The sequence below is a fragment of the Glycine max genome, chromosome 10, assembly GCF_000004515.6.
Source record: "Glycine max cultivar Williams 82 chromosome 10, Glycine_max_v4.0, whole genome shotgun sequence".
NCBI lineage: Eukaryota > Viridiplantae > Streptophyta > Magnoliopsida > Fabales > Fabaceae > Glycine > Glycine max.
Window position 1 is genome coordinate 938,013 of NC_038246.2, and position 11,286 is coordinate 949,298.

Below are 11,286 nucleotides of genomic sequence, written 5' to 3' on the forward strand. Positions count from 1 at the left end.
TGTGAGGGGAAATTGCACCACATGCACCCCAATAAGTGGATCCACCAATGCAAATATGGTACCGCGCGCTCGCTGCTTTAGCAAATCAAGTTTGATACTTGATGAATTTTTTGTTTCTTTTTATAGAATTACAGCTTAAAATAATCGTTACAGAAACTTTTTCCTCCAATTAGAATATGATAATTTGGTTCAACTTAACCCAATATCCTACTTAAACCGCAAAGTAGAAGATTCCAAAACTGTCTTGGCATCTGTGTTCTAAAAGAAGATTAAGGTGATGACTGATGAGAGTATAAACAAACAAAAACATTGTAACGATATGGGGAATCTGGAAAGTAAAAACGATAAGGGAATGATGATTACGTAATTATCAGTTAGCATGAGTGATTACAAGAGGATTTGCAACTAAGAAATTACTTCTTACATTTTAAAATGACTGGCATTTAAGAATTAAGATAGATAAATAGTGCTTTTAGCATGCCGATTAAGAAATTAAATGAGGAATTTTTTATTGTGATAAATAAAATTGTATTGATATATATATTTTTTTACATTTTCTGTGATTTTCAAATTTAAAAAAAAAACTTTTTAATTTCTTAACCAGGATACGGGTTGGCAAAAACCATTAAGGTACTTTAACACAAATTAAGAATAATAATAAATAAATTATATATTAAAATAATTTTTACTCTCTATAAATTAATTACTTCTAACTATTAGGGGATTAATGATAATGGTTAAAAAAATTGATAGGCCCAGTACTAAAAAATTATTAAATTGATGTAATTTATTTAAAGTAAATTTAAAATAATTTTTTAATGTCTTGTTAAAAGTTCAAAACATCAATAAATACAATTTTTTTTAATACTAAAATATGAGTCATCTTGAAATGGAGAAAGTATTAGATGCATGGCTCCAAATTATCATGTCTCACATCAGTTTTCATATATCAAAATGATCAAATTTTTTAAATTGAAAGATTTGATTACGTGTGATGTAAAATTGATTGGAACCATAAGCTCATAAGCATTGAATTTGTAGTTTTTAGACCTTGTGATGATGATGACCTTCACTTGAAGTGGAGGGAGGGAGTGACAAATTGCCTTTTTCCCAAATTTGCACGCGCGGTAGCCACTCTAATCATGGGTCGGATCAGTGTCTATGCATTTGAAGGAAGGTATTCTTGCATTCGCTGAGAAAAAGTATCAGTCAGGGCACGGGGCTAAGTCTAATTGCCACCCACCAAACACACCTAATTCTCCATGTCTTTCAATGGTTATTATTGTTTCCATAGATTGCAAGACATGAAACATTGGGAATGAAAAGAAAATTACTAACATGCACTTGCTAAATTGGGATTCAAGGACACTATATATTTTAATTGCTAATAAATATATGCCCTTTCTCAAATGCTTATACAATCTTTTCAGCTTTTATGCCCATTAATTCCCATCATCCTCTACCTCTTATTTCTGCTCCACTTGATCCTTCTTCTAGTCTTGTCTTGTAATTATGTTGCTGCACTTCGAAGATTGGTCATTCTATTATCTATGATATTCTATACACCATTTCTAGTCAACAAGGTGTTGGAGAATCCAATTTCAGATTTGCTTTTGGCTTTTGATACCTTCTTCCAAATAATATCTGGCTGGTTATTGATTTGGTTGGGTATTTTCTTTTAGATTTGTTCGAAATTTTTAGTATGTAACATATTTTTTTACAATTCGATATATATAAATAACCTTAAGTTAAAATTTAAAATATATATTATTGTTGTACAATGATAAACATAAACTAATATATAAATAAATTAATCAAGAAAAAATTGAAAATGATAATTAAATTATCATCTCAAATTTTAATATGTGATTATCCGTGATAAAAAAAATATAATCAAATTTATAAATAATATAAGTGTAAGGTATAAATTTATTTTTCTAACATGAGTATTGTTGTAAAAAAAACTAAAAATTACATAATCCACCAAGTTAATCAAATCATCAAGTCATCGGTTTGAGATCAGGTCATGCCAAATTGGACTGAATCACACCAAATCATATGCAAAGTCAATTCAACGGGTGATTTGGTGAGATTGAATGTTCGATCAATCCAAACTGAGTTTAATAACTATACCTTCTTTAGTACCATGCAGCCTCCTCAGTAATCACATGTAATCGTAATTTGTAAAGCATTTAGGCCAACACCACTTAATACGTAACCATATTCCAAAAAGACTATATGGGAAAAAAAATTAATAAGAACAACTTGGAGGTACATGATGACTTGTGGGTTGGTGACGATATAGGTATAATAACACTTGGTTTTTTTTAGAGCGGCTTCAGAAGGGGGGGTGGGGAAAGTAAGGGTTTCTAGTTCCTATTGCTACATTATTTATAGATTGATGTCGCACGAATTTGGGCATGGGAAGCTGTGCAAAGTTAAAGATAAAGGTACCATAAGGAATCTAGCCACTCAAAAGGGTATCTCTCATCAACCCACTACAAGTTTATATCTAAAATCTGAATGATGTACTACAACTTCATTTCTTATGAAAATGAACACCTAAATATGACAAACATATAGCACTTTATTTATCCATTATGATGCTTCAAGAGAATTGAAAGTGGAGAAAAAGCAATTTCTTCAAACAAAAAAAAGGAGAGCTAAAAATACATGTTCAATAAATGCACAATAACTGTTAGCTTTCCTCATTTTTCTTAAAGCACTACCACCATTTTGTTAAACTAGTATATATGCATTGCACGATAAAGTTAAATTTAAAGTAATAAAAATATTAAATATGTCAAATTATATTTTTTAAATTTAATAGAAATTAATGATGTTATTATAAAAAAAATAATTATATATAAGACAAAAACACGTTTGTAATGAGAAATAAGTTATATATAAATTAATAGATATATGATATTAAGATATATAAAGTATAAGAGTACTAATAATTATAACGCAATCAATAAAAAAAAAAGGTATAATTGTTGACTACTTTGAAACGAATACTTTATAGCATATTTTAACATAAAAATTTATAACATGGTCTTTAAAATCCTATCAAATAAAATTTTAATTATTTTTACTTGAACCATAGAAAAAAAAAAACAGAAACACTTTTTTCATCTAATCCAACAAGTGTACAGATAAAAGAAATATATTGTTATTTTTATTAAAAAAATTATTATATTTAAGACAAAAAAATTACTTAATATTTATTTTTAAGTAACTAAAGTATTTAAGCATTTAAATTTAATACTCTTTAACTTATACGCCAAATAACAAGATAAAAAATGAGTTAAATTAAATTGATTGATTTTATCTAAATATTCAAGAAAAAAAATTGGCATCTAATTACATGTGGTATTTAAAATTTTAATTACATCATTACGTGTGATATTTACAGTTATAGCTAGTATGTAATCAAAATTATATTTTCTAACTGCACCCTTCAAGTTTTATAAGTCAATTATGTTCTCATTATTTGGTCTTTTATACCGTATTTGCCTCTTCGGTTTAAGGATCAAGGGTTGTGTACCATATCTATTTTAGGCCAAGCCATATATGTCTTAATCTCTTAGCTTTTATATAACAGAAAAAAGTGAAAAAAAAAATCGTGTTAACAAAATTACTCCTCATCCCTAACCTCTTCTGACTGAATTTTGCAGGGAGAAAAACAAAAAAGAAACGTGACGCAAAACAAAAAGAAATAATTTTTTTAGCGAAAAAAAAAGGACCGCTTTCCAATTACGATTACAGAAGACTTATTGGGCCTCAATGAAACATAGAGCGTGGCCCGATGCGTAATGGGGTCCTTCGGGTTAAATTCACAAACGATGTACTGATATTAAGTCAAATTTGTATCATTTTTATAACATTTTTAAATGATAAATTTTATCAATTCAATAAGTGGATTATGAAGTATTGTTTCGATAAAAAAAAATATTTTTTAACCACCTTAATTAGTATTACTTCGATAAAGAAACACATGTTCAATTTTAGATAATTTAAAATTTTATAAATGATATATTAAGAGTAAACAATACATTTGTGTGAAAAAAGAGTAAACAATATATACAATGATAATATAAAAAATATTTATATTTTTATTCAATTATAAATTATTATATATAAAAAATTATTAATTTTGATAATAACTATCATAAATGTCATGTATATTATTATTTTACATAGATAAAAAATTAATAAATATATAAAAAAGAATAACAATTTTATAAAATTAATATTTGTATTAATATTATAATAAAAAATTAAACTGAAACTTATTAGGAATAATAGTAAAAAAATAATTAATATTACATTAAAAAATTAGCATAACACTTATTTGAAAATGATTTTTTTTACCAATGTGATATTTAATTATTTTAGAATAGACTTAAAATATATAATATATAATTACTTTAAATATATAATTTATATTTAAAATTTATACCGAATAATTTAAACTGTGGTGTAAGATTTATTTTAATAATTTAAAATATATTTGAGAAAAGATATTAAAATTTAATATAAAGATAAAGAAAAAGAAAAATGACTGAAAATAAAAAATAAAAATTAAAAAAATCCGAAATGCTGATTAAAAAAAACTAAGGTAATCGAGTAAAAGATTTTTTTTGTCTTTTTCAGTGCTTTTACTGAAGTGGCATCTCATGATTGATTTGACATCTATGTTTTTCAAAGTGAAAATTGATGTATGGTGTTAATTCCTGAGAGTTAATCAGGAATCTGGGAATAAATTATGCCTTTCAAATGGTCTTTTCGAACTTCATAGAGATTTTAATTCTCTGAATGATTTTGGAAAATTAACTAATATATTATAGTTTATTCAAGAGGTAAATAATAATCGTAAAAAAAAAAGAGAAAATAATCAAGATATACAATGTAACCAATCATTTTTAATCAAAACAGCAAATTCTTCCGCACAATAGAGATTAAAACTTTTTTTTTACATAATAGAGATTAAAACTCTGAATCAAAATTACTCTGTCTTTGTTTTAAAAATTTATCTAAATTAACAATAAAGAAAATACTCAAATTTAGTGTACGTATTTTATAAAATACTTAGGAATAATATTATGATGTTTTATTTCAAAGAATACAATTTATAAAATTAAAAAAATTATTGGTGAAACAAACTTTCCATATAATTATCATGGATTCACAGAATAAAATAATTTTATCCTGTTAATCAATCAAAATTAACTATTTTAATGATTTTTATGTTAATTATTGTAAATTAATTAAATTGTGTGCAAATTCTTTAAACTTAATGTTCTTAAGTTTTTATTCAAACTCCCTTGTTTTTTTCTTTTACTTCTTTTTACTTTACTTATTTCCTTTTACTTTTTCCCCTTACATCACAATGATATAACATTAAAGAATAATTATTATTTTACTTTATTTATTTTTACATCTTTATTTACATCCCTATAAAAGGAATTTAAAAATTCATTTTTTTATGATTAATGATGTGATATTTTATGACTATAAAAATGTAGAAAATGATAATATAAATAGTACAATTGAAATTTCAAATATGGTTACACTTTAATGCAGTCAAAAGTGACTAATATTATATATTAAATTAAATCTAAGTATAATATTTTAATTAGTGGTATTTTAATTAAAATTAGAGATTTGCTTTGATAATTAAATAATTAAAATTAACATTAGAAATAATTACCGGCAATCATTAAAATAAACTTCAATTTTAGTTTTTTTTTTACAAAAACTATAATTTTAGTTAAGTAATACTAGTAAAAAAAATAACAAAAAATACTACACCTATAAGTTTTCTTCAATTATAAAATGTAATTAATGAAAGTACAGTTGCTACCTCTCGATTTTGGTAAAATATATTGACTTGGGTGAAAGTGAACTAATCTAAGTGGATTTTTATTTCCTCGTGATGGAGAGGCACTAATATATCAATTCCAAGGAAGAGCAAGAGCAAGAGGGGTAAGATTATCACTGCCAAGGAAGAAGGTAGAGTTTGGAAACCCAGGTTTCATCAGACCCTAGTGCTTCTCACAGCAAAAGCTGTAATAAGGGTATTGACCTTATCCTCTCACTTTGACAAATGGTTCTCTTCGTGTGACCATCACTAGATAGCTGTTATTCTAGTATTCTATACTCAGAAACCTTAAGCCTTATGCCTTAAGCCATGTCTCTCTCTAACTTTATTGTCATTGAGCAACTTAATTTTTAAATTCGTGGTTAGTTAATATGGTTTTTGCTTAATTTTAAGGCTTTTAGATTTAGTCAATTCTACGGTATTTTGAACTTCAACTTGTGAAATTATTGTGCCTTTTCAGTTCCATCAATGACAGTGTTTCTAAATTGAAGGGGGAGGAGGGTGAGAAATTAGTACTGTATATTGTCTAGTATTACTTTGAACTTATGATTTTGACCATTATAAATTGTGTAGTAAATTGAATATCTTCGGTGTGAATTACACAGAAATTCACCAAAACTATAAATATGCGGTGTTGAACTATAGAGTAAATTCTTAAAAAAAAAAGGTGAGAATTTTGTTTGGCACTAATATCTTTCACTGGTTTTCTTTTTTTTTTTTTTTGCACGGAATTGAAAGGGATGGTAAAATAGGTTTAATTCACTAGCTTAATTAATTGATTTAATCCATTACTTTGGTCAAATTTTTTTTAAAGGCATAAATATATTATATATAATCATGAACTGACTATTCTGTACAAGGAGTACAAGAAAACAACGTTACAAAAAACAGGACAGTAACCTAATGCACTCCCTAACACATCCCAAAAAAAAAAAAAAAACTGATTCTCAAAGTATCATCCTCTTGGGTTAATACACCAAGAAGAGAAGAAAAAGCAAGGTTTGACACCAAATCTAAACATCATCCAATGCCACGACATCATCTTAATATGTGTTAGCATTTCCAAAGCCGAAAAACATTTAATTTGTTCCTAAAAAGAACTAAATTTCTTGTAATCCAGATGCAGCAGCATGTGGCATGCCACACCAAGTATTTCATTTGTGTAGTCTTTTTCTCCACAAAACATCTACCTGTTTGTATATACAATTCTTGTATATCCCGCGGCATAACAAAAGCAATGTCATCTGATATAACACGACAGATTCTAAAGTCTTTTGTAGTTGTTGACTTGTTGGTAATGTCCTTGGATGGAGCTTGTAAATATAAAGGTGTCTGTTTGTTCTTCCGTGCTCCTTATAAGCTAAGTCCAGATCCATCTGTCATCTTAGCCCACCCGCAAAAAAACTTCACCTAAAAGGTTAGTCATTTCTCGCAATATCAATTTAACTTGTCAATTTTATGCGAGAGGGACATGGATATATAATTAGAAGTTATTTACTCTTGTAAAATAATTTAAAGCATTTAATATTTTCTCAGCTCATACCCTACTTATACAGTAGAAAAGTTCCTTTTATAAATACTTGTTCCTATTTACTAAGATTAATCGTTATTCTCTGTATTTTTTTAAAAGATTTTTTGTGTGAATTTAAAAATTCAAGATCATATTAATAGTGCACGTGGTAATGTGATATTATTAAGTTAAAAATATTTTTAATAAAAATGAGGGCATTGATTACTTTTTTTTAATATGAATTATCTTTTAAATTACATGGATAATAAAACAGATGGAGTAATATATTAAATTTTTATAGTATAATATTTTTAAATAAAAAATATTACTGTTGTATTAATTTTAGCATTATTTTTATAACAAATACTATTTTTATTAATACTTTTTTACTTTTATTATTTTTTTAACCTAGGCAACCAATCCTTAGATTCACTAAAAGAAAAACCCAATCCTTAGATTGACGTTAGTAAACCTAAAAGGAATTATCGAGCTGGTTACATATATACAAATTACTTTTTTTCCTAATTTATTTTCAGAAAAAAATGAAATAGTTAGATAATGTCCTTTTTAGTGAATAACTTAATAAGTGTAATTCAGTTGATAATTAACACACTTAATTATAGTAAATGATCTATCATAAATTTTTAATCAATTTAGTTGAGATGACACAAAGAATTTTAAGTGTAATTAAGTTTATTGATTGACCTACCATAAGGTCTCCACTGGTCCTCTCAATTTTAAAAATTCACAAAGTAAATTTTTTCCTTATAATTTTTGTACTATATTTATATTTATATATTTTAATCCTTGATTTTAATTTGTATAATTAGTCTCCATTAACTCACGTCCTAGGTATGCCAATGTGATTAAACCCTTCATTAATGATTAATTTCATAATCGATTCAAATAACTAAAGCTTATAAAAATATGCTAATAATGATTGATATAAGTGATAATGATTTATATTTTTTAATTAAATGATTTAATATTTGAATTTTAATTAATTATTTGATATGTAATAAATTGTGTTAGAAAGATGAATACTTATCTGATGTATATTCACAATCTTTAACAAAAAATTGGTCACAACTTTTTGACTGAATTGTTTGATATCAATACCATCAACAACAAAAAATACTTGTAAGAATATATTGAGTCTCACCGAAAAATCAAATATCTTAATAAAGGTGATTTTAAAAAAAACAAAAAAATAATGAGAATAATAAAAGAAAACAAGGGAAAAACACATGCATATTCTTCACAAAGTTAAATAGATAAAAGATAATAAAAAAATACTCTTATTTGTATGTATTTTTTTATTTGGGATGTTAGTGTCATTTTATCTATTTTAGTTTTTATCATTTTTTACCTAATCTAAAAAATTATCTAAAAAATAAGCATTTGATCATCAGATTTATTTTTTGATCAAATTTGATCAAGATCTTTTAATGTTAAAAAAGATCACATGAGAATGTAAGAGGAAAAAAAAGACACAATTGAAATTAACGAGTCCAACATAAATAATAATGAGCCATATTATGATTATTTTATACTATTTTATTTCCTTTCTATCTATTTATTTGCTTTTTTATTTATTTATCCATCCATGTAAGTATAAAATAATTACATTAATTATGATTTTTAATTATATTTTATGAAACATATAGATATAAAATAAACAATATATAAGTTTAAAATTATTTTTAAAATGTAAAATAATTATTCATAATATTTTCCGGAAAAAAATATTCATCATATAAACAAATTGTTCCTTTTTTAATGATTTGAGATGATATAAATTCATTTTTAATTAATACCTTGATTAGTAATGAGCTTCTAGAAAATCATAGACTAGGCTGACATCATAGAATGTTGTCATCTATGAGTCATAGTGACACGTGTTGAGAACTGATTAAGATTCTTTTGATGCGTCGTTTTCACGCTATCATCTACACCTAATGTTGTACCTACTGCCCAAGCCCAACCATTTAAGATACAAATGCTTCAAATTCCTGACATATAATTGTAAATTACTATTGAATTTTATTCTTTTGCATATTTATATTTTTACATTTTTCCGAAATCTTTATTTTGTTCATTCATTTTTTTTAATAAATACTTTTCTTAGTTCTCATATTCCTTTTCATAAAATCTGCGAGGCAAACATTGTCCTTAAATGTTTATTGAAATTTTAAGACTTAAAAATATTAAATAAAATTTTTAATATTTAAAAGATATATCTTTATATGAAATAAATTTTAGATTTTGATTCATTAATGAGTAATAAATTTAAGATATTCAAACTAATCTCTTTTTTTTTATCTTTTATTTTTCACAATCACCTATCCATTTCAATTTAAAAATAATATTATATAAGTATTTGAATCGTTCATTATAAAAATGAAATATAATTTATATATTTAAAATATTATTTATCATGAATTTTAATTATAAAATAATTTACATGTTTTAAAATATTTATTTATAAATTTTAATTATATAAAAATAAATATTCATTATGGGTGAACGAAACATAGAATAACATGAATTAACAATATTATAATAGGACGAGGAGTATTTTACTATAAGAAAAAAGAATTAATTATTTATGTAACAATCCTAAAAGGAATAACAATTATCTAACATATTTTTTTCACTCTTCTTTTCCAACCAAATAAAAAAGGTAAACATTTTGCTTTTATCCTCTACTGGTATTTTAGTATTTTTCAACCAAATTCTATCGTTAAAGAATAACAACTACCAAAATTACTGTTCAAGATAGTTATTCTAATTTATAAAGAGAAAGAGACTTAAATAATAAAATGTTTATTTTCATTTTTTATTTTCTTATATTTATTTTTTAAATCCAAACAAAACAAAATTGGATCGGGAGGGCACGAACCAATCACACTGGTTAAAGACTTAAGGTTTATTGAGGTACATAGCTTAATAAAGTATTTATTATATATATGTTTGATTTTATCGCAATTTTAAACCGTTGATTTTTTTAATAGTGCACTTTATTATTATCTAAAAGATTCGTACCGGGATTTTCTTTTTGTGATACATCAGAAAACTAAAACAGCAACTCCTAAGATGCATAACTCCCATTACATCACAAAGAGTAAGAGAAATTAAAGGAGGATAATTGGTTCAAACAAGAGACACATTAGTAAGCCAATCTAAACAGAAGTTAGCTTCACAAAAAATATGGCTAAAACAAATTCCCACTCAAGAAATAATAGATCATGAATCATCTTATTAGAGGAAAATAAAGATGAAAATAATCACTGGATTTTAGATTAGAGTACTAGAGATTTAAAATGGATGGATGTAGGCATGTAGCTAGCGTACGATTGAATGTGCGTTATCTATTCTTATGATGAGGGTATTTCTTTCCTTTTCTCTTGCAATTAGATGAGTGTAGTATTCATTTTTGTGATTCGTTTGTCAATAGTTACATAATAAATTCCAGGGTTGTATGTATGTATCTCTTAATTATGATAGTGTAGATCTTTCCTTAAAATGATATGCTTATTTGTTTTGGAGCGCAAGGCCATGAAAAAAAAATAAGTGGAACAGTGTGAACCATAATTCAAACGTAACACCAAAACTCCAAAAGTGAAATTATTTTGCCCCTTTTATCTACGGCGGAAAAGTTTTCGGCTTCTCGCTATGAATGAGCTTTCATGGTACTAATTTATTCCTTGCACTTATTTTTCATGAACGAACAGTTAATGGTAATAGCCAATAGGTGACTTCTAAAAAAATAACAGTGTCATTTACTTTAAAGATTAATTTCTCTTTACAACGTTGCACCTAGAAATTGAAGGATTATTTTGCTATCCAAGTGTATTTCTAGATGTTTCCCACAAAACATTTATTTAATTAC